Source organism: Micrasema longulum, unplaced genomic scaffold (assembly GCF_059751315.1).
Source record: "Micrasema longulum isolate JH-2025_06_02 unplaced genomic scaffold, ASM5975131v1 h1tg000609l, whole genome shotgun sequence".
In the NCBI taxonomy this organism is placed as follows: domain Eukaryota; kingdom Metazoa; phylum Arthropoda; class Insecta; order Trichoptera; family Brachycentridae; genus Micrasema; species Micrasema longulum.
The window spans coordinates 614,289-639,847 of NW_028277805.1; positions in this window are offsets into that span (position 1 = coordinate 614,289).

Genomic DNA, 25,559 nt, shown 5'->3' on the forward strand with positions numbered 1-25,559 from the left:
TTCTACTTCTTTGTTGTATTATGATGTAATTCACCACTATAATTGGGCCTCCTGGCCTGTTATGGTGCGAACATATAATAAATTAAAATAAAATTAAATAAATGAATAAAATCATTTTTTCATTTACATAAAAAAATAAAAAGCATAATCTAAACTTTTTTTTGTGTAAAGAATAAATAAAAATAAATTGTAAAATCACATCCTGGGCACGGGTTTTCCAAGTGAGGAAAACATGATAAATTTGATTAATTATATTTTATAATGTTTTCTCAAATAAACTCTGGTATGGCAAAAAAATCATTTAAAAAAAATAAAACTTCCCAATTTAAAAAAAAATTAGAAACGAATAAATCCCTGGTTGGTAATTTAAAATCGGAACGTGACTTCGTGTGACTTACACAGATGGAAAACGCATAAAGAAATCCTATTACCGAAAGAACGACGATGTCGTTTATACTTGACCCCCGTGGCACACCGGATTACCGAGATAAGCGTAATCCCAGATCACCCCAGAGCATCTCGTTAAGTTGGCATAAAAAATGGCGACGGCGATGACGTCACATTACAGAAGTGCCACGTGATACCGGGGGTGCGGTAGCATGAGTGACTGCTAGACCTTAGAAAATTAATATCGGGTATTTGTTATTCTGCGTTGGTTACTTCTGTGCCAACGAAACGGAAAAAGGCACCGTTTTGTGGACCTTTTTGATGTAAAAACGTTTTGCGGAAATTCCAGGAAATCACTCGATTTGTTTTATTTTGAAAGTTGAGTTTTCATCCTTCCATGACAGATATTCACCCAATTTAAGTAAAGTTGTATAATATTATATGTGATGATTAAATATTAACATTCTTCTTTTTTCTGTGTGATATTTATTAATTTATTTAACAAATTTACGGACAATGTCCAATTAAAAAAATAAATAACGAAAAACAATAATAATACAGTAACAAATAATAGAAGGAATACAACAAAGAAAAGCAAAGATAAGTTTATACACTAGACAGGCATTATGGAATCCAGGTTAATTCTAAAAATATACAGTCAATTTATTGGGAATATTTCTTCAGTCTATTTGTAAAAAAACTCAATTTACAATCAGAATAATTGAGATCTTGATTTTTATTTACAAATCTGATCATTTTAAGTAGAGGCGCATGGAAACCATAATTAATCTTATGATGACCGAGGAACAGAATTTTATTATTTCCGAGTCTACGTGAAGGAACACTAAGAGATATTTGTTGGAGAATAGTCGGGACATTAAATAAACTATCATGTGTATTAAATAAACAAATTAAATCTGCATTAAATCGACGTTGAGAGACTGGATATATTCAGGAAAAGTTCCATGTCGGTATAGTTATAGTGATCGCTCGTAAATCCTAGTTTGTACGCAATTTTTCTTATAAATTTATGCTGAACTGATTTGATGCGATTTATATGAGTAACATATGAAATAGACCATATTACGGAGGCGTATTCAAAAATGGAACAAACCAATGAGCAGTAAAGTGTTTTTAGAGTTAATTTGTTTAAAAATATCAGGTCTCTCCGACGTTGACAATCACTCTAGAGTAGGCATTTTGGTCCTGTAGCAACTAAAACAGCGCCTCCCGTCCAGTGACGGATATTTCTCAGCCAGGACATCTGTCGCCTTCTAACTTTACGCTTTCCCTTGATCTTTTCCATCATGATAAGCTATAGAAGCGCATATGGCCCAGATATGAGAATTTTCTCTGTTTTATTGAGGACAGTAGTTCTTTTTCGGCACTGGCTTGTCTCAGCACCTCCACGTTGGTCACTTAATCTGTCCACGGAGTTTTCACCGTTCTCCGGTGAAGTCACTTTCAAAAGTCCCTAATCGGTTCATGAAGTTCACCTTGAGAGTCCAAGTTTCAACCGCGTAGAGCTGTATTGACCACACATAGCACTTAATCATCCCGTTTTAAATTAAGACTATCACTGCAGAATAATGATTTTATGCTATTGAATGCTGATCGTGCTATCTCTATTCTGCATCTAATTTCTCAACCTGGATCCAGATCAGAAGCGATTTGGCTTCCGAGGTATTTATATACCTTTTTCTTTTTGTATGTCATTTTATTTTTGAATTCCGTGTCAGTACGGAAGCGACGCTATAAGTGTTGTATTTACATTGCTGTGTGAAAGACGCAACGCAGACAAACATATAGTTACCGAAAGCCGGTTCAGTCGATTTTATTACGATACAAATGACAAATTAACTTTATTTTAAAAAATATCAATACGACGAATTCATTTTTTTGATTATTTCGTTCTAACTTACTGATAATGTTAGTGACTTATTTAAGTTGATGACATTTTACTATTTAAATTATCAATAATCTTAGTGACTTATTTACGTTTATATAATTTTGTGAATAAATAAAAACATATTTTTGTTTGGTGACCTGATATGAACTTATAAACATCATGTCTATCTGTAAAAGTGCTTTGGTTTGTTTTTTTTTCAATCGAATGACTCATTAAATAAATGTCTTGTTTATATTTATAATAATTTATTTTAGTTACCCTTTTTTTTTCATTGATTCATAGCTGAATAATCTTTTTCAAATATTTTTAATATTTCTCAAGTCCAGGCTGATGAAGAATGCAGTTTTGTGCGTGAAAAAGAAATAAAACCCTGGATAAGTATTTACGACTCAATCGAGTGTTGTAGTGGTTGATGAGTTTGTCTGGCATTCTTAAGGTTTTTGTTTGAAAAAAAATAGTCTATATAAAATAAAAACACAAAAAAAATTATGATTTACTAACCAAAGTAGGATAAAATTTTCACATAAATATCATTAACAATGTTTTGGAGTTTGTTCTAATTTTTGTAGACAAACTGAAAACATCGTTTTAGATCTACCTGGTTCAAAAAGAAGTAAAAAAAAGTAAAATATTTTCAAGCGGTGCCTACTGCGTAGGAAAAATAATTAAATCAGATGAATCTCACCGGCATCAATAAGGGTTTCAGCTTTTTAACTACACTAACATCAATTGATGGTAGAGTTGAAGAAATATAGGTGTTCAAATATATGCAGAATGGTAAATGTTACACATTGCGTAAAGTGCCTACTTAAACCAGCTTCTGACAGGTCAAAAGCCGTGGAGACGCCTAGATTTCTATGCACCCCTTTCTAAAATGTTCTTCATCTCTGTTGTAATATGTTTAAATATTACTGTTTAAAAAAACATTTAAATTCATAGATAAATATTTTTGCTACCTATTGAATCAATGTAAAATCCCTTAAATAAATTGAATAGTAAACTGGTTTCAGAATGCATTATTTATTATATTATTTTATTTAGAAAATCACAAAGTAAGTGCTCCAAATAATAACGTTATTAGTAAAATTATTATTTGGAGGCTTGTCAGTACCGAGGTATGTAAACAAGTATTGCCAAAAAATACTTCATTATACAATTACTAAAATTTTCAATAAGATTCCTGAGCAGATTTTAAAAGAAAATGTTGACAAAACTTTAAAAAAATAATTAAATGGCTTATATGTAACAAAGCTTTTAATTGAGTATTATTTTATGTTAAAAGTCATCTAGTTAAATTACGTAAGTAAATTTGGTGTAAAAAATACGTATGCTTTTAGTTCTTAAAAATGTTTATATATTTTTTTAAATTTATATAATTTCTCTAACTTTTTTCTTTGTAAAGGAAAAAATAAGAAACCTGATGACAAGCCGGTTTTGCGGTTTAGTGGGTTTCGTTATTTTTCCTTTTATATTTTCTGTTCATGTTTATCTTCTTAAATAAAAATAAATACAAAAAAATGCTTGTTTAACAATGTATGAGGTTAAATACTATTGAATAAATTAAAATAAATATTTTTATAAAGGTACCTGTTTATATTTTAAAATTTAGAAAGTTGCCAAAAAGAAACATTTGAAGTGGTTGATAAAAGTAATATTTTTAATTTAAGCCCAAATAAAGTAAAAAAATTGTCAAATTTTGATTAGAGTTGCTAAAAATGTTAATTACTTAATATCAGTATTTATAAAATGTTGATGACAATGTTATTAAATTTTCCCAAAAAAACACGAAACCAGAAGATTATTATCATGAATATCGTTCCTTTTCAACACCCAACAATGCGTGTTGTGGCAGTGCATTGGTAAACTAACTCCATCGTGTCTTGATTATTTTTATTACACGAAGGAAAGAAGATCAGTTTTGTTCTTTAGGTTCAGTCCACGGACAATGAATTATTTTGGTGTCAGGAATTAAATCTAAAATAAATAAGTAGCCAACAAAAATCCTTTCTAATACTCTACAGACAGACTTTTTACAAAATTTTCAGTACTAGACATAGGGCAAATATACATAAAGACAATTTTAAGACACCTTCTTCAAAAGCCTGACAGATATAATGAAGGACAACAAATTTCTACACTGGGCAAAGACAAAAAACAATACTTCTGCCCCCAAAGAAAAAAACAAATAATGGACAAAAGAACTATAATTTTCTGGCCCCTGAGCTATACAACTTTTTAGTATGGACATATCGGTAAGCAAAATTAAAAACAATGTTTTCAAAACTCTAGTCCATAAATGGATACCTAAAAAGATTAGACAGGAAGCTGAAAAATATGTTTCATAATTTTAATTTCTTTAAAGTCCTTTATCATTTTATTAATGTAGGTATGTTTGAGAATCTTTTTTCATATTTTTTTAGAATTTTTACACAACAATTGATGTGAAAGTATGTACTATTATCTATGAAATAAATAAAACACTGACACTCCGGAACGTGCCTGTGGGCTAGTGGAGTGACTACATCCATAAAGGAAATTATATTGAATGTACCTATTGTATAAACATTATCTTTTGTAAACTATGTATTTGTATCATATATTGGATTAAATAAATCAATTTTAAAAAAATAAGAAAAATTAGACGAATGCACTAACCATCGAACTATGAGACCGACCTTTTTTCTATCTCAGTACCGATTTTTCCACTAGTTTTCGTTTAAAAGTAGCCTTTAATTTAAGGATTCTGGTTTTATTTCTCACAAATAGGATTGTATTCGACATCAGCTCGGACACGGATTTTGGATTGAAAAGGGTTACCCTTTAGAATCAAATAGGTCCTGAAATCGGATTCGAACATAGATGCCTCGTTTATATTCATTTACCATTCTTACAAAATTGCAACGAAGCTGCACAACGATTGAATCCCAGATATTTATTCTTTTGGCGCGAATTTTCCCGGAAGTTGTTCTAAATTCACAACTTCCGGCAGAGAATTTCACAAATACGAAACGAACAGCGCCAAAATTGAATAAGGTATGAAAAGAAACTGATCAGCTATATTTACAAAAAGTATTCTTTTGTAAGGCTAATAAAGTCGGCCTGCAGTTAAAACGATAAAATTTGTATAACAGAAGTACTAACAACAATTCTGTGGCTAATAGGGCCGTTATTCGTCTTTGTTTTAATTATTAATTTTATTTATTTAAATGCCTTGTAGGCTTTTACATTTATTACATATATTTCTATATAAAAAACGGACATATATTTTACACAAAAGTAGCAAAAAATTGAAAATTAAGTAATAGGAATAAGAAAATAAAAATACATAAAAACTAATCTTACATATAGTACATACCAGGGCGAATGCTCCTTATAATCGATTACATGCAGCTTACCATATTTTTTTGACATCGTAAGTAATGTTTAATATTACTGTAGTATTATTAAGAAAAAACACATCACCAAAAAAATATATCACTTTTATTGGGTAAGTAAATTTATATATTCCTTTATTCCATACAGCGACCAGTTGCGCCTCTATTGGCCAAAATTATCACTACTGGATTACACGAGATTACTCTGCTCACTTTAAAATCACTAATTCAAGTACGTCTTTAACCTAAAACTTTAGAATCTCGTTCGAAAAATTACACTTGCGATTACAGTAAAATCTTGCAGCTTTCATTAATGCAATTTAGTCTTTAAATACTTTTTAGCTAGTATTCTTGAAAATACATCAATTTGACTTACGACAGTCTAAGGGAGGTGACAATATACGCACTCGTTATGTGTGAGAAAGAGATAACGAATATATTTCGTACGTCTTAACACGAAAGTTACAATAATAAGTAAGTAATTGACAGTAATTGATCATACTTATGTTTCGGTGGTTTGAAAGTAAATTTGCTTTAAAATTATTAATATATTGATATTTTAATCGAAACGAATTGATTTTTAATCAATAATATAGTATAAATCCTTTAGTGGGTTTTAAAAAAACAAAGATTCGCTAATTGTTTTTTGATTGTAATTCGTTTTTGTGCATACGATGACTTACGAGTTGAATATTGTAGGTTATTCTTCAGTATCCATTTAAACTTTTAAAATTTAGTTAGAGTTATGATAAAAACGTTACTAGTGTATAGTGTTAAGAATAAATATATATGAAGAATTATAACATGTATAACTTATGTCGTTTTGTGAATACTAATGTGATATAAAAGTCGATGAAACAATAATTCTTAAAACGTAATTTATGTTTTGTTTGGTGAACTATCGTACTCGGTAAGGTAACGAATACTTTAAAATTATTGAATTATTATCATTTATTAAGAAATAGTGTTTTATTTCAAGACAAGTTATAATATTCTGACTTAACCAAAGATGCACTGGTGCGCTAATGAATTATTCAGTTTATTAATTACTTTTTCGACACTTAGCCGAAAACGCGAAATAGCTGTGCGGTTAAGTCGTTGATTTCTATGAAGGCGGGCCGGGGGGTTCAAGTCCACAGGGGTTTCAATCCCTTTTTTGCAATTATGTTTTTTTTAATTGTATTTTTTAAATCAAATGTTTGTGCTACATTAGAAAATATTTTTACTGAAACTATTAGCCGCTGGAGCCATTTGTTAGGAATTATTTATTGAATATAAAATAGACTTGTTTTTTATATGCCATACTACCGCTATGGACATTTTATCAGAATTTTCATAGCTTACCAATTTAAAAACTCACCGCTCGCCACTGGTACATACATACATATATTTCAGTAGAGAGAACAGAAAGTTATTTTTTCCCATCGGTTACATTAAAAAAATCTTAAAATTAGAAGAATGTAGAAAAATAATAATTAAGAATACAGATAAGTTAATAAAAGGTATACAGTATAAAACAACAAAGTATTATTTATGCATTTAAATTTGGAGATAATTAATAAATACACTGCCTAATAAATTTTAAAAGTGTTGTATTAAATATATCTATATCATTTGCGTATTACAGTACACATGAATTCTCCTTATAGGTGAGTGTGCACTGTAGTTAGTTGTAGATACATTTATACAGAAGGGTTTATTAAATCGAGAAATCCGGCCGGGCACTCAATTATTATTATCTACTATTGTTTTAATATATCTAAATAATATTTTATGCTTTTTTTAAATCATGTTTTTAAAGTAGTAACTTAAATAAATCATTTACGTACAGTGTAAGTGGCAGTAGTGCTGTATTGTACATTAAAATAAATAAAAAATTACATACTACAACAGAGATAAAGAACATTTGAGAGAAGGAAATATAGAAGTTTAAGCATCTACAGGGCTTATGACCTTTTCATTGGCTAGTTTAAGTGGCCACTTTACACACTGCATAAAATTCACCATTCTGCCCATATTTGAACATCTATATTCCTTCAGCTCTTTCATATGTATGTGAAGTTCCTAAAATAATTATAAACAGCTCTCTACGGAGTTGAATCCAGTCCTTGTCTACAAAACTTTAGACTAACTTAAAATATTGTTGATAAATCCACCTGGTCCACGAAGAAGTAAAGAAATTCAAAACAAATTTTCAGGCATTGCCTAGTATGTAGGTGAAATAATTCAATCAAATGAATCTAACCAGTATAAATAAAGGTTTCTGCTCTTTAACTTCACAACAATCAACAGATGAAAGAACTGTAGGAATATATATGTAAAAATATGAGCAGAATGGTGAATGTTACGCAATGTGTGAAGTGGCCACATAAACCAGCCAATGACAGGTCATAAGCCCTGTAGATGCCATATTTAAACATCTATATTCCTTCAATTCTTTTATCTGTTGATGTTTTTTTAAGTTAAAGAGCTGAAACCTTTATTTATGCGGGTGAGATTCATCTGATTGCATTATATCACCTACAAACTAGGCAACGCCTGAAATTTAAATTTTTCAATTTTCATACTTCTTCATGGACCAGGTGGATCTATCAACAATATTTTGAGTTTGTCATAATTTTAGTAGATAAAGACTGGATTAAACTGCCTGGGAAGCTGTTAATATTAATCAACCAATGACAGGTCATAAGCCCTGTAGATGCCTAGACTTATACATTACCTTATCTAAAATGTTCTTCATCTCTGTTGCAATATGTAATTATAAACAGCTCTCTATGGAGTTGAATCCAATCCTTGTCTTTAAAAATTTGGAGAAACTCAAAAAATTGATGTAAAATAAATAATTTAAAAGTACTATTGGGTAAACGAATTCATGTAACATGTATAAAAATTCCCTGTAATAAGGTATGCAGTAATATAAGTCTTGTTACCTTTTTTCATGCTGTGGACTGTCGGGACGCCTTGTTTGACACGACTTAAAGCACTCCTCATGTAGTTTATTCCAAAGTCTGACACCTTGAACAGAAAAAGAATTATTGTAGAACGATGCGGTATGTTAAAGAATGAAAAGTTTTCTCTCCCGAGAAGAGCGAAGCGACAAGTCTAATCGTAAGGGTAAATGAAATTCTCAACAAGATATTTTGGTGCACTGGAGTGAATGTCAAGTAGTGAGAGAGTGTGAAAATTTATGTGCTATTTTTTCCCTAGCCAATTTATATGTTTGTTCAAAATCTCCAATAAATTGACTGTTTATTTTCCTGTACCAATAAAAAACTTTTTTTTTATGGATCCCAATAAGATTATTTCCTGAAATTCCTAACAATTTCTACCTTTTTTTATTTTTTACTGGATTTTTGGGAGTGCTTAAATAATATTAACTGATATTTAATAAATTTTCGAAAATTGCACCCCTAGCGCACCCCTGTAGTGATAAGAAGAGCAGAGTTCGACATTCCCAAAAATAATTCTATACGTAGAAATGTATTACTTTTTTTATTTATTTATTTATTATACGGCACCAATGCCTTTTACAATATAACAATATAAATAAAATGAAAATGAAAAACTAAAAAACAATATTAATGCATGGGTTTAAAAAGAAAAATAAAAATAGCAAGAAATATTTACACCCGTTCGTGTGATTAAAAAGTTCGCACTTGTAATAAAATTCTTAATTTAAAATAATAAATATTCTCAATTGCTTGGATTTTTTTAAAATATATATTTTTGTAGATTTGATGACTTAGTAATGTTTTCAAGTAAAATATAAAAATCAAAGCTTAATATATAAATCTTCTCCTTATATTGCTTTTTCAAATTTTAAAGATTACTTGCTATACTTGTTATTCCTTCTTTATTTTATCTTTTTTCTCTGCTGCATTGGCATGTTTTTATACTTTTAAACTACTTTTAATTACTTATATTATATTTATAAATAAAATCAAAATATTGCTGTTCTTACTATAATGTGTCATTAATTTTGAAGATGTTTTTTAAATTGACTTAAATTTATCGCCTTATATTTCACTTAAAGATTCTTCTCATCGATTCTTTGAATCTCTTAAAATAAATATGTGTATATTTATGTTTTTCCTTTTTTTAACAAAATGTTTTTACTATTTTATTTTATTTTTACATCTGAGCATGTTTTTCATTCTTTATTTCAATTCTTAATTTTTAATTACTCTTACAAATTTTCTTCATTTTTAATATTATTCCCATTTGTAAATACTCACTACAAACTACAAACTTTAAAATATTTTTTTTTCACTTAGATTTTAATTTTTAAACAACTTTCATTTATGTTTTTCTTTTTCCTTATCTTTTTTATGCTTTCATAATTAACCTTACATATAATTGCTTTATAATATGGAAATTTCACTGGTCTATTAGAATTAAGTCTAATCTAGATCCTTATTACTTAATAAATGTAAAAAAAGTGATATTTCCTTATTATGCTTCTCTGTGCAATTTCTACCGAGTGGCTATGTGCATCCAAGACTCCTCCCCATCCAATTATACTGTATGTGATTGAAGATTAAATTGGAGCGGAATACAAAATTTTTTATTTTCTTTGGTCAAAATATTTTTTAATCTTTGGAAAATATAAGATCAATATCTAATTTTGTCTGTTAATTTAGCGAAATTTTTTTCTTATTTTAGACTTTAACCTACGTGTATCCCTTAATATTAATAGCTTCCCCTGAACTAATTTTGTAACTCTCATAACAAACATCTACATGACGTTAAAATCGTGTATTTGAATTCTTTTAAAGGGCACGCTTGATTGAAATTTGAAAAGTCAAATGCATCTTGATTTAAACTAAGTATTTTTTTTTCAAGCCAGTTATAAACTATCGTCATACTTTTTGTAGCGTTATCAAAAGTTGTCTCCCATTTTTATTTTTATGTCAAACCAAAACAGGTACAAGTTTCAAATACCTGAGAGAATATGTTACGGAAAATTGCAGCTTTCAAAAAGCGCTGATAGTGTAGATAAGAGTAGCAGGCACTGCATTCAACGAAATGCTGTCAAAGGCTGTCAGGAGATCGGATATTTACCTAGTAAAAACCAATTGCCACATAATCACGCCTGCATAACACCTATTCTCCTCTACGGATGCGATCGTGGTGCCTCACTAGGGCTCAAAACAGCAAAATACTGAGTTTTGAGAATAGATGCCTCAGACGAACCTTGGGGGAGCTGGTGTGCATTGGTTTGACTTTGTAAGGGATAAAAAAATAAGAAAAAGAGGACAGAAAACTCTGATGATAAATGACATCAAGCGTTTTTCAACTTTTTTTGGATAAAAAACTGGTGCAAGAAAATGTTTAAAAATTAAAAAGTTGTTTTCAGTCGTTGCCTAGTATGTGAAATATTTTGATCAGATGAATCTCTTCACAGCAATAAAAGTTTCAGAAGCTCAATCACAAACAAATATCGACGTGTTTAAATACATGCTAAGCATTTGAGCAATCACAATGAACATGCTTAAGTTATCGCAGTCATAAGTCAACGCGTGTGTTATTTCTAGGTTAACGCTCGTGTCGGTTTATTTTTTTTCCTCGTAAATAAATACAGTTCACTGGCAAAAAATCGACGTTTATCATAAAAAATAATACAATATATTGCATTTGCAAAATAGTAAGGAGTATCCAGTACAACAAAGTAAAAATCAAATTACAATTATTATGGCGACTGCTTTTCTTGACATTTAGCTTGCCAAACGCCGGCTTAATGCAATGATCATAATAAATAATAAATATCAAATTACAACAGGGATGGAGAATACCTTAAATAAGGGAATATGGAAGTCAAGGCATTAACAGGGCTTATGACCTGTCATTGGCTGGTTTAAGTGGCCACTTTACACACTGTGTAACATTCACCATTTTGCCTATGTTTGAACATCCACATTTCTTCAGTTCTTCCATCTGTTGATTTTAGTGAAGTTAAAGAGCTGAAACCAGTGAAATCCAGTCTTTTGTCTATAAACATTTGGACAAACTCAAATATTGTAATAAATAGCAGTGTTGGAATATTTTCCACATTTACATCGGTGAAATTTAAATATGTGATTGCGCAGCAGGATTATACGTCGCGAAACGTAAATATTTTGACATTTAAAATTAGGTGTTCACGGATGTTGCATTGTGATCGCAAATACGATACACAACCATGGTGAGAAATTGTTATCACGTCGCTTGTTAACACGTCAATAGTAATTTGTGATTGAGTTACTTTGAAGAATTGAAGATATAAGGATATTCAAACATACGCAAAATGGTGAATGTTACACAGTGTGTAAAGTGGGCACTTAAACCAGCCAACGACAAATCATAAGCCCTTTAAATGCCGTGACTTGAGAAAATGTTCTCCAACTTTGTTATGTGCGTTATTTACCTACTCTTTACAGGAATTTTCATCAATTTCAGGTGCATTAAGAACTAAATTGTTAAATAAAATGGATCACATTTCAATAATTTGTTACGGTAAGGTAAGGATATTTATTTATATATTTGACGGACTTATGCAGTCCATTCTAACGATAGTAAATACAATTTCTTACAATAGATGTAGGCACTAATAAAATAAAATAAAACTAAATAAAATTATAGCTAGGACAAAAAAAAAATTACTACCTCAAGACAAGATCTTATCTATCTGAGTGATTTTTTAAAACTATAAAGACTTACATGAAAAAAGTCCAGATCTTGTCTCGAATTTACAATACGACACAATCGGGACATTGGTGCATGCAAGCCATAGTTTTTGCTGTGTTGATCGAGGAACACCACATTATTATTTCGCAACCGGCGGATCGGAACATTGAATGCCAGTCTGATCAAGAATTGCTCTCTTACGCCATATTTAAAATACAATTCCTAGACTGGCATTATTTTCATCGCAATGCAATTTTTTAGTGGCCCTGTTAAAATAGCCACTCTTGTGCACATTATATAAACCTTAGGATAATCTATGCTTGATGAATACATAGATAATTTTCTAATTTACATGCGCCTGTTCTAGGAACAGTACCGTGTACTTTCAAAGGTCGGAGAATAGGTACTTTACCCGGTTAAATCATGCATGTTGCAAACCTTTGGTACACGTTCGCTATTGTGCCGACTATGAGTGTTGACATAATTTATTCTTGTTAAAGGGAAATATCGTATACTACGAATATCGATTTAAATATATGAAATGGATCTAGAATCATTAATTGTATTTTTAAAATGAATATGGATATTGCGGAGAAATGTTTTCATGCATAAATTAAAAAAAAAACAAAGGAATTGGATTCGTTTAATATTTTTATTATAATTTACCATTATCTAATTCCCTAACATCAAACATTTTTATTATTATTTAATCATAAATTTATTACAAAAAAGTAATATACATACTTAATAACAGGGAATCTACATAAAACCAATTAATGTAAAATGAAAACGGAGTGTTCTCTGTTTATGATCGTCTCCATCTAACATGGCACAGCCTGTTCTAAGACGAAGATTTTCTATCTTTAGAGCATAAGTAGTCCTATACTTACAACTATGCTCTATTTTTTATAAATTCATTGATATCATTCTAACTTTGCTAGAATTCCACTCGTCTATGCGCTTTGTAGCTGCACGATGATTGGTTATCTAGCTTTCATATACCAACTTAAAAATACCTAAATTTTATAAATGGGGTCTAGAATTCCAATCGTCTATGCGCTTAGTAGCTGCAAGACGTGTTGTAATCTTACTCCTTTTTATTATTCATTTTTTTTTTTTTTTAGTATCATTAATACACTAAATGGGGGTAAATGGGGGCTAAATTTTTAACTGTCTATGCGCTCTGTAGCTGCAAGACGTCCTGTAATCTAGCTCCTATCTGTTATAATTTTTTATTGATCTTAATTGAAAACGAGGAACTAGAATCCCAACCGTCCATGCGCTCTGTAGCTGCAATTGTACAGCGCCCTTGAGGTGATTTTCACAAAAATGGCGCTATATAAATTATCCAACTATATATATATATATACTAATAAAATAATAACCATAAGTAGTCCTTTACTAATAAATTATAAATGCATAGCTAATCAAATGTAAGAAATTAAAAATCATTATTATACAAATATAAAGTATATATTTGTGCCAAGAATACATGTTACTTCAACATAAATGATATAGTATAGTATATAATAAAACAAATATAAAGCAATGAAATACAGAAAAATATAAATAATATGTGTACCAATTATATAAAGTACTACGTTTTTTGATTTAGATACGTTTTTCAAAAAAATCTCTCGCTATTTAATTTATATGTGTAGTTATTTTTATTTTAAAAATTCGTTTGACATTTTGAGTCTTTTATATTTGGCAATAAATCATTAAATATCTTTGGAGCAATTACATTTTATTGCTTTTTACCAAAGGCGGTTGATACAAATGGGACAATACAGTTAATTTGTGTTGCTGAACTAGTGTTTATATTTTGTTGGGTTCTTTTGACCTCACTTAATTTATCATAAAATTTAAGTAGTAGGCACCTCAAAAACAATTGTCTTACATACAATATCTTTAACTCAGCGGAAGATCTTCCGTTGAATACCTCAAGGGTTTTTTGAGAATGATCTTCATGATCCATTTTGTGCTATTTTTACTGGTTCAAGGATTGAACGAGAGCAACCTCCCCAAGCTAAATTAAACCTGCATTTTGCATAACTCATGTTATATATAACATAACTGTTGACTTTACAATGAAATAAAAAAAAAATATTCTTGTATATTTCAATGTATAAAAAATAAATTTAAAAAAAAACATTTTCAAACGATTTATTGTTATTTATTTATTTATGTGATGGTTTCAGTCCCCAGAAATACATGCAAACATTTGGCGTAAAGGCTGTAGGCGGATGATCGGGTTTAGTTTGATATTAATTCAGAAATATTGAACCACGTGGTTTAACGATACAGGACTCGTCCTCATTAACGACCTGCCAGATGTCGTGGCATTTATTTATCTTTATATATATCATTCTTATGTACATTTGATGTTACTGAACGATTTCTAAACGGCGTAACATATTTATTTGCGGTTTTCAGCGAAATATAGATCTTTGCGCTGCGCGAGTTCGTAGATATTAAAATTTTAAATCCAATCCGTAAAAAAAAAGTAAGGAGCGTAAATCTTTTTTCATCGACTATCGGGGTGGCATTCGACGACAATGCATGTACAAAAAAATGAAAGGATGTTGTTTTTTTGTGTTAAAAAAAAAAATGTTTTTAAATGTTTACAAACAACATTCTTTTTTCTGGATCCCAATTAGATTATTTCCTTACATTTTTTAGATTTTCTACACATTTATTTATTTTTACATGATATTTGGTAATAATAAAATAATATTAGGTGACATTCAATAAATTTTTGAAAATCGAATTCATAAATAAAGTGCACCCTTTTTGGTGAGAAGAGCCGAGTGTGACATTTAAAAAAGAATTCTATATTTTTTTTATCAATATTCCTACAGAGATGAGGTAGAATTTTTTTCAAATTCAGGATTATCGATATTCGAGCGTTTACAGGGCTTATGACCTGTCATTGGCTGGGTTGAGTGGCCACTTTACGTACAACATTCCCCATTCCGCTGGTATCATTTTGATTTTTGTATATATCTTATTAAATGAGAAAGCTTTCACTAGCGTGTTGGAGCACCATCTACATATGTATTGATATTGAAGTTAAGTATTTTTAATTAGCATATTACTTTATTTTATGTATTTAAGACTCTTCCGAGTTAAATTAAGTACTAGTAATCGCCTGCAGATGATTCTGCAATTTATTTATACTTATATTTTGACCAGATCTTATTACACAACATTATTAACGCTCGAATATCGATAATCCTGAATTTGAAAAAAATTCTACCTCATCTCTGTAGGAATATTGATAAAAAAAAATATATACCTACTTCCCCTCGGGAGAAATCCAGATTTGTGTATGTACAAAAATACACATACCAAAAAATAATGTTGAAGAATTCTATATTTGAAAACAAATTATTTTATGTTTTGGAAGTCAATCATAAACAAGTACCTAAGTACCTATTTATCAATTAAAAGCCTTTTTCCAAGCTAATAGTAGGCAAACCAATGTTTGAGCAGGACAATGTCTTTCGGGTCCGCTAGTTTATTATATATATTGCCTAAGCCAATAACCAATTGTATTATGAAGAAAGAAATGTACAAGAAAGTGATCAAAAATAACTATTAGCAAAGATAAACAATCGTAAATATACAAATAAGCATTAATTTCGCTTATTTGTATATTTTTTTACCCTCTTCACTGTTTTGCAAATATAATGGCGGCCTCCGTGGTGTAGCGGTTAAGACGCTTGACTCACACACGGAAGGTTGCGGGTTCGATTCCCGGTGAGAACACAAAAATTAAAAATGTGATTTTTCTCAAGCCTGGGTGTTCTGTGATGTAATTCACCACTGTAATTGGGCCTCCTGGCCTGTTGTGGTGCAAAAAAGTATAATATATAAAAAATATATAATATTTTAATTCGATGCTAATAATTAACGCTAATTTTCGGCACTGAACTGAACTGAAAAAAACTGGCTTTAAAATAATGGCATACAATATATACATTAACACGATTGAAATAAAATATTTCGAAAAATAAAATAAATAAAACATCTTTGTTTTTAACCACATTTTTTTTCGACCGACCGGTTTCAAAGCAAACAAAATTCTAGGTCAAGGTTTACGTAACTTATGAATTCTTTCCTATTTTGAAACGGATCAGTGTGGTTTAAAAGTTGTTTTTTTAATTTTATTATAATGAATAACTTCAAAGTTAGTGATTCTTATATGAAAAATATAAAATTTATAAATATTTTGATCTAAACCATGAGAATCCACCTTTATCCCACACTGTTTTAGTGGCGAAGAGATCTAGATAAAGCCGGAGGATCTATCCCAAAAAAATTCAAGTTGTGTGACGAATTTACTAATCTACACATTATGGAGATTGGGGCATAAAAACAAAAGTTGCTCTTAGAAGATTTGATAAAAAGCAGATTTTGACTTCTGGTGACACGCTTAGGAACAAGAAAATAAGAAGCTATTTACATTTATTGAGAAGGATTTAAATTAAGACAACTTGGTTTATAGAAATAGATAGAAGAATCACAGATAGATAAAATTATACAAAAATAAACGAGAAATAAAATTGAGAAGATGAAAAAAACAACTAAAAAGAGTAATTTTTGTAAATAGCAGAAATTTATTGGAACCTCTTTCAGCCTTCTTTTTATTTTAATGAGCCACTCTTTCAATTCAATTGGGAATTTATTTTTGGAAGAGTAGCAATCTCTTGTGGCAACTTATTTTAGAATTCTTTTATAAAGCTTAAGTTTTTTTGAAACCGTAAGATTTCCTTAAGTTGCCCTTATTTTAATTATTGACCCATAGGTTAATAGAACTTATAAGTTTAGGCATTTACAAATATATCTTTACATGTATAACTCTTCTGTATGTGTATGTCACTTAACTCCTAAACGGCGGGACCGATTTTGATTAAATTTTTTGTGTGTGTTTGAGTAAGTCCCTGGAAGGTTTAGACTCACAATTACACCCAAATTGTGAAAATACAGCTAACTTATTAAATACATTCAAAACAATAAGACAAAAATGTCAAACTTAATGTGAAATGTCACTTAGTATATAGTTGATCGAAAATTTAAATATAAAAAAAAATTGTTTTCTGAACCGGCTAATTTTAGTTTATTTCATTTTTTATTTTATTTATTTTGAATACAAACAGATGTACAGGTTAAATTAATATTTAAAAGAACTAAATTAATTATAAATTATTTATTAATTTATACTTTAACATTGTTGAATTCTTTTTTCATACAGAATAATGTTCCCTCACTGGGGTGTCCCGTGCCGAGGGAAACATTTTACAAAATGGCAAACATGCCTAAGATTAGCTATTTAACAATGTTAACACAATGATAACAATTAAAAAAAAACGTAATTAATCCAATCAACCTAAGTATCATTAGAATAATAAACAGTAGAAAAAACTAAAATAATAATAAAAAACAAAACCAATTTATATAGACCAATAAAACAAATTTCATAAACAGTACACACATTTTACCTATTTAGCTTGATCCACGCATCGATCCGTGTGCAACTCACCTCTACTATCCATTTCTTAAAAGCAATTTTATATTGTGAGAACTTACTAATGAGTTATAAAATGATAATGGTTTGAATGTACAAAAGTGATGAACAAATCATATATTTTCATTTTATTTTAAATTTAGTTAAATTAGTTTAAGGATCCTCCTTATTTGAGAAATCTGTTCTAAGGAGGATGTATACATAGTAGGATTTGCCATGTATTCATGTATTCACTAAATAATAATGTAATAAAACGACGACGGCTTAAAGTTAAAACTATATAAATAATAAATATATGTACTATATATTTTGTTAAGATAAATATGGACAAAACAAGGAGATATTAGGAAGGAAAAGAAAGACATTCATAAGGAGTGGTAAAGGATGATTGAAGGAAAGTATGAGTGGAAAATTTCATTTGATTTAACGATTTAATGATTTAATGATTTAATGATTTAATGATTTAATGATTTAATGATTTAATGATTTAATGATTTAATGATTTAATGATTTAATGATTTAATGATTTAATGATTTAATGATTTAATGATTTAATGATTTAATAATAGCAGGCAAGCCAACGTTCGGGCAGGACGACGTCTGTCGGGTCCGCTACTGTAATATGTTTAAGGATATGATATTATAATTTTATACGTACTTATATTATTAAAAAATATGATAAGTATATAACACACATATATATATTAATCATAATTGCCTTTCCGTTCTTAATAGTGAATCTAATTTCCTTTTTTTTTCATTATCAACTAAGATTAACAATAAAATAATGTGACCTCACTAGGGTAAGGGTAACCCGTGCCGAGGACAATTCGGGGGCTTAGGGTCATAAGGGCGAAACTACAAAAAATGTTTTTTTTGTGTTAAGTACTAATCTGATATCCAAACAAAATATCCTGTTAGTGACAAAAAGATGAAACTCATCCGATAAGTAGTTACCTAGATAAATTTGTGTGAAACTACAAATGAAGCGTTTTGTTTAAAGTCAGAAGAATAAAACACCTTTTACATCATTTTGTTAATTTACTAATGTAAGCGCAAGTTAGGGTCATATAGACGAAAGCGTAGTTTCATATTTTTGTCTCTAAAACATTTTATGCTCTATTAACTGTATTTTTTATTTTCTTTATTTGTTACCCTTAAAAGACAGTATTATTTTTTGAAAACTGTTTTATCATTTATCTCAAAACTGTGTTTTTGTAGTTTCGCCCTTATGTACGAATTAACAATATACTTTTAAAAAATATTTTTACACGTAAGAATAAACAAAGAAGTCTACTTTTACTAACTTTTGTTATTTTTTTTGCGCTTAAGAGGACAGGGTACGTATTCTGGTGGGAAGTTCAAATTTATCTTTAATTTTATCTGCACAGTAAAATTATGTTTCCGGTATGTTTAAAAAAAAATTGTACATGTTTAATAACCGTTTACCGACGAAGACACTTTGAATTTTCATACAAATATACACACTTTCATACATAAATAACGATGTTAGTTTATAACATCTTAGTATATACCGATAAACATAGCCGTTCATAGTCGCGGCCTAGGAAGCCCAATCGCGGTGGTAAATGAGTGATTTGGTTGGTTCATTTAAAAAAAATCATTTGTTAGTAGACTATCAAACTAATCCAAATCAAAAACAATTTAAAATATGTATGACCAAGGAAGACGTGGCATGATCAGATAAACCAAAATCTTAAGTCTGGTCATGTCAAAAGCAGACAGAACCGAAGGGCATGTATGACAAGATGTATGAATGTGGAAGAGGCTAGGAGTGTATGCCAGGATAGACGTGTGTGGCGGTCCATTCTCTCTGCCTACCCCTACGGGGAAATGGCGTGATGGTAGTAGTAGTAGTAGTAGTAGTATAGTATAATCATCTCTACAATTTGTTATAGTTTCGTAATTACTCTGGGTGACGTCACTGGTTCTTTTCGGTGAGTTGTCCTGATTGATGTGTGGCTTACCGGAAACCGGAAATCACAAAACTTTATCATTGTTTGGTTTAAAAGAACTTGTGTCGTAATTGATTCATTTTTAGGAAGTTTTTTATGCATTGTAGAGAATTTTTGCTGTACAATTAAATGCTTTAATTTTGACTGCATTCAAGCAAACTTTTTTTGTATCCAATTTTCCGTACCACTGAACTTCAGCATTACGAAACTTTCCATGTATGATTTAAGTTTTTTTACCACTGTACCACGGAGAACGCTGGAGGCAAATGATCAGTCTTATGCTTCTTGAAGATGAAATGTCCTAGCGTAAAAAAAAACAATCCTTTCCAAAGCTTTCATGAAATATTAATATCATAAAGATAATTAATGATGTAATGTTATTTTAATTAATTCTTTGATAATCTGGGACTACACAATGTATAAAGGATATTAATCTTAATTAATATTCGACAGATTAAAATAAGGACTTTTAACAATTTTGGAATAATTTAATGAAGAGGCGTCATTAGTATTATTTTGTGATTATTAAAATTTCTGAATGTGATGAAAACATGGTAGATGAATTGTTTTGTCATTTGATATTTTGAAAACATTGAAAATTGTTTGAATTAAGACGAATAACTGGGCCCTAATTAAAATGTAAAACTCTTCAAAAAAATTATGTATTTTAACTTATTCTATTTAAGAAAAAAACAGTTCTACATAAATATTAATAGTTAACATTTAGAAATATTTATTTCAATAATACGTTTGCACAAATTGTACATAGTGAAGAAAAATTATAAAAAATCATTCTAATATATAGGCTGTTATAAAATGCCGTCATTCAATTGAATGGCTAGGCCTTACGTATAGCTAAATGTTCAACGTGTTGGTTGGTTAAATACTAATTATTTTTTTACATAAGTTAAGAAAACACTTTTTTTTAAATCATTAAAATTAAGCCAACCACAATATGTATCTTTTTTGGGTGATTCCGTGTAAGTTAGATTCGTTTCGACGTTTCGGCTACCGTTGCGGGAGTCTTCTTAGGGTAAACTGTTTGTTTTGTAGAAAACAAAAGTGTTTATCCGCTAGTAATTTGTACTGTGTCGCAGTCGGCAGGAGGCACATTTTTATTTTTATTTTTATTAATAATAAAACATATAATACAAAAATTACATACTATACTCTCAGGAGTTATTGGAAACTCATTTAGGACCGTACACAAGAAAGAAAAATTTTTTACAATACATAATATTATCCGAAATAAAAGAAAACATTATTGTATAAGAAACATTAAACACCATCTTATACAAACTACATTAATAATTATCACTATCAAAAAGATTTAAGAAAAAAAATTAAATTGCGACACTTCTGGATTTTTTATTCAGTTTTTCGTGTCTTAGGTCATTAGGCAGTTTATTATATTCGGAATGGCCAATATTTTCCAAGGACCTACTGCCAAACTTTGTTGAGCGAAAATTAGACACATGAAGATTCCCCGAATAAAGCGTATTGTAATTATGAATATTATGACATTCCGTGTCATTTTTTGTAGTGTGTAGTGCCGGGAACCATGTTGAGTATAATTTCAGCCAGTTGTTATTGTTTATGTTATTTGGGTATTTTTTGTGTCATGAAACTAAACAAAATAATAAAAATATATATTTATATATTGCTAAATACTATTTGCTTTTATGTAAATATTTGTATTGAAATCTATTGCAACAGAAATTCAAAACATTTTTGGGAAGTGAGTATAGAAGTCTAGGCATTTACAGAGCTCATGACTTATCATTGGCAAGTGGCCACTTTACACACCGTGTAACATCTACCATTCTGCCTAGACATCCATATTTCTAATACTCTTCCATCTGTTGATTTTTGTGAAGTTAAAAAGCTGAAACATCTATTGATGTGGGCAACATATAAAACTATTTAAAAATTGATTTTAAAGTAAATGAATCAAAATCCAGCCTTGTGTACAAACATTTAAGCATACTCAAAACATTGTACAGTGTTTGTTATTCAACAATGTTTGAGTATGTCCAAATGCTTGCAGATTGGCTGGATCTCCTCCTTAGGGAGTTATTCATATTTTGATTAATTTCAACAGAGCGGGAAAACATCTTTGAGAAAGAAATATGGAAGTCTAGGCATTTTAAGGGGTAATACCTGTCATTGACTGGTTTAAGTGGCCACTTTACACACTGTGTAACATTCACCATTCTGCCCATGTTTAAACATCCACATTTCCTCAACTCTTCCATCCGTCGACTTTTGTGAAGCATAAGAGCTGAAACTTTTATCACGTGGGTGAGATTCATCCGGCTGAACCAAATTACCTACTAGGCAACGCCTGAAAACGATTTTACGATTTTTACACTTCTTCTTTTGCCAGGTATTTAATTCAACAATGTTTGAGTATGTCCAAATGCTTGCAGACTGGCTGGATCTCCTCCCTAGGAAGTTATTCATATTTAAGTTCATTTCAACAGAGACTGAAAACATCTTTGAGAAGGGAATATGGAAGTCTAGGCGTTTACAGTCCTAATGACCTGTAATTGGCTAGTTTAAGTGACTACTTTACACAATGTGTAACATTCACCATTCTGCCCATGTTTTAACATCCACATTTCCTCAACTCTTCTATCTGTTGACTTTTGTGAAGCAAAATAGCTGAAACCTTTATCAGTGTGTGTATCTTTAGCGGTGTGTAAGGTGGCCACTCAAACCAGCCAATGACAGGTCATAAGCCCTGTAAATGCCTAAACTTCCATATTTTCTTCTCAAATATGTTTTTTTCTCTCTGTTGAAATGAATTTAAATGTTTGTAATTCACTTAAAAACGACTTGACCTTTCAAAATAATTCCCAAAGCTAAATAATACATTTTTCTAACATAAAATATAGTTTTAGCTACATTCGTATACTTTTTAATTAACTGGGGCTCAAACAGACTAATTTTAAAAACAATAATTAGAACTAGATAGGTCAGAATCATCATTGATTAAATTTTTAATGTAACACGAACTGAGTAAAAAAAATACGAATATTTTTACAAGGGAGAAGTCTAGCTGTGATAAGAATGAGATAAGACATCGCGTTGAAAAATTCACCCCTGTCAAATATTTTTTTTAACTAATAAAACACTTTTAACTGTTGTTGCCGGGTGAAATACGGCCGAGTTACGCCATTTTGTCAAAACTTCCTAAATATGATTTATTCAAGGAAATTTGTAATGCGGTGTAATCGCGAATAAAAACAGAGAAGAAAAAGAAGAAGAAGAAAAAAGAGATGGCCAAAAATTTGCTCTTTTGCTTAAGCTTTTTGAACAGGGAAACATAACTTTTTTACATCTATATATAAAAGGTCTTGTTTGTATGTGTGTTTTCAATTAACTGAATAACCACTGGACCGATTTACGTGCGGTTTTCAGTGAAATGTAGATCTTTGCCACGAGCATATTTATTACGATTAAAAACATTAATTTATTAAGTAGAAAAAAGTAAGAGGTCTTAATGTTTTTGTATCCATCACCAAGGTTGCATTTGACGAGAATGCATACAATAAAAAATTAGGAAGATGTTATTTTTTAGTATTTAAAAAAAAGTTTGTTATTGAATGTTTACAAACAACATTCGTTTTTTCCTTTAATTCCTTAGAATTTCTACCCATTTGTTTCTTTTTACTGGATTTTCGGTAATTTAAAAATAATATTAACTGACATTCGATATTTTTTTGAGAAACGCATTCCTTAATATAACGCACCACTGTAAGTAAGAAAAGCAGAGTTTGACGTTTGTGAAAAGATATATTTGAAAATTAATTATTTGAATTGATGGAATTCAACCATAAACAAGTACATAAGAATCTACTAAAATTCAATATTCTACAAATATTTTTTTTTTTAGTTTTGGAATTCAATCATAAACAAGAACCTAAGTACCTACTTACAAATGAAAAGTTATAATAAATTTTTTACTTTTATCAAAACAGTTTTTACGAAAGATTTTTTAGTAGAGATTTGTTAGTATACTTAATAATGCTTAATCTTAAGAGGATACGTTGTCCGACTTTTCTTCATACAAATATATTCCCTTATTTTCTCTCTATATTGTGGCACTGGAGCAATGATTTTTTTTACACACTATAGATATTTACCATTGGCGTATCTTCTTTGTTTCGTTTTTTATACAAATTGTTTATTATGGGAACTAGAACCATACAAACCCGTTAAAAAACCAGTTTTAATAACTATTTTTAAAAAATGCAAAAACAACGCAAATAAATGAAAAACACAAAAGCTACCGATACAGAAAATTTTATTCTGATACTCTGTTAAAAAAAATAACAAAATTAATTCAGTTTTGAGATGCGGAAAACGGGACAACGAAACGTAGATTTTGTCAATTCTTACACTAGGTCTGATATGCAGTTGTCTTTTTTGCACAGTATCGGGGATGAAAAAAAAAACACAAAAATAATAATATATACGTACGTATCTAATTTGAACTAAATACAATAATTGGTATCAAACTTTTGATTGGGTTTATTTAATCTAAATAAAAGTATATACTCCAATTTAGCATTAGCAAAGCATTGCCGGGTTCAGCTCGTTATGAATAAATTAGGGTCAATAAAATATTAACAAATATATTTCAACACTTGATGTACATATAAAATTATCGTTTGACTAAATATCTACACTATACTATGAAGAGAGGAGAGGGTAAAGAGGAAAGGAAAGAGGGTGGAAAAAGGAAAAACTCGAATATTCAGGAACTGACATTCATACGTGATTTGAATGTAAATAAAGAAGGGAGCATCTTTGACATTAGTAGGTGGATTATTCCATAATTGAGCAGCTACTACTGTGAAAAAGAAGGCCAAAAAATTAGAGCAGTGAATGGGTATTGAAAGGGTTCTCTCGTTACCAGAACGAGCCCATGCTTTTCAAATACCGTCCGTAAAGTTTTTTTTGTACATACTGGTAGCATATTAAATTCTGGCCAAAACGCTTCGTACCCCTAATACGTCACGATTCGGTTAAATGTTTAAAGAGTGCATTAAAATAACAGGGTTGCCCAAAGGAAAATATTTCATGTTTTTTCCCAGATTAAAGGATTGCCCAAATGATTCCAGCGTAAAAACACCATTTGAATAAATATTTCATGTCAACCATGTCGGGAATGGAACCCGAGATCTCTTGCATGGTATGCAAATGCCGGGATCACTACATTATGATCCGATTTTTCATTTACGTACTATTATATATACGATCACAGGGAATTATTGAAAAAATAATTTCGAAAATTTTATTGATTTACTAAATAAAACGCTCTGTTTGAGACCACAAGAATTTGTATTGGAGGACTATTATGTAGTTTCGGAAAGCAAAGATCAAAATCTGAAGATGGAAGAGTCTGGAGGTTTTCGAAACTTAATGGCTATCATCATCATCATCATCATCATCATTATTGGTATTATAAGAAAAATGGGAGCCGGAAACAGGGCTAACGGTATGCTTAAATCAGCATTGCTAAATAAATATCTGTTGGGCAAATAAAATCAGCCTCGCGGTGTAGTGGTCATCGCGTTTGCCTTCTATGCAAAAAGTCTCGGGTTTGATTCCCGAGATGGTTTACATGGAATATTTATTCAAAATTTAGTTTTTACACTGGAATATTATTTCATAGTCCCTGGATTGGCACCTGAAGAGTAAGACTGATCATC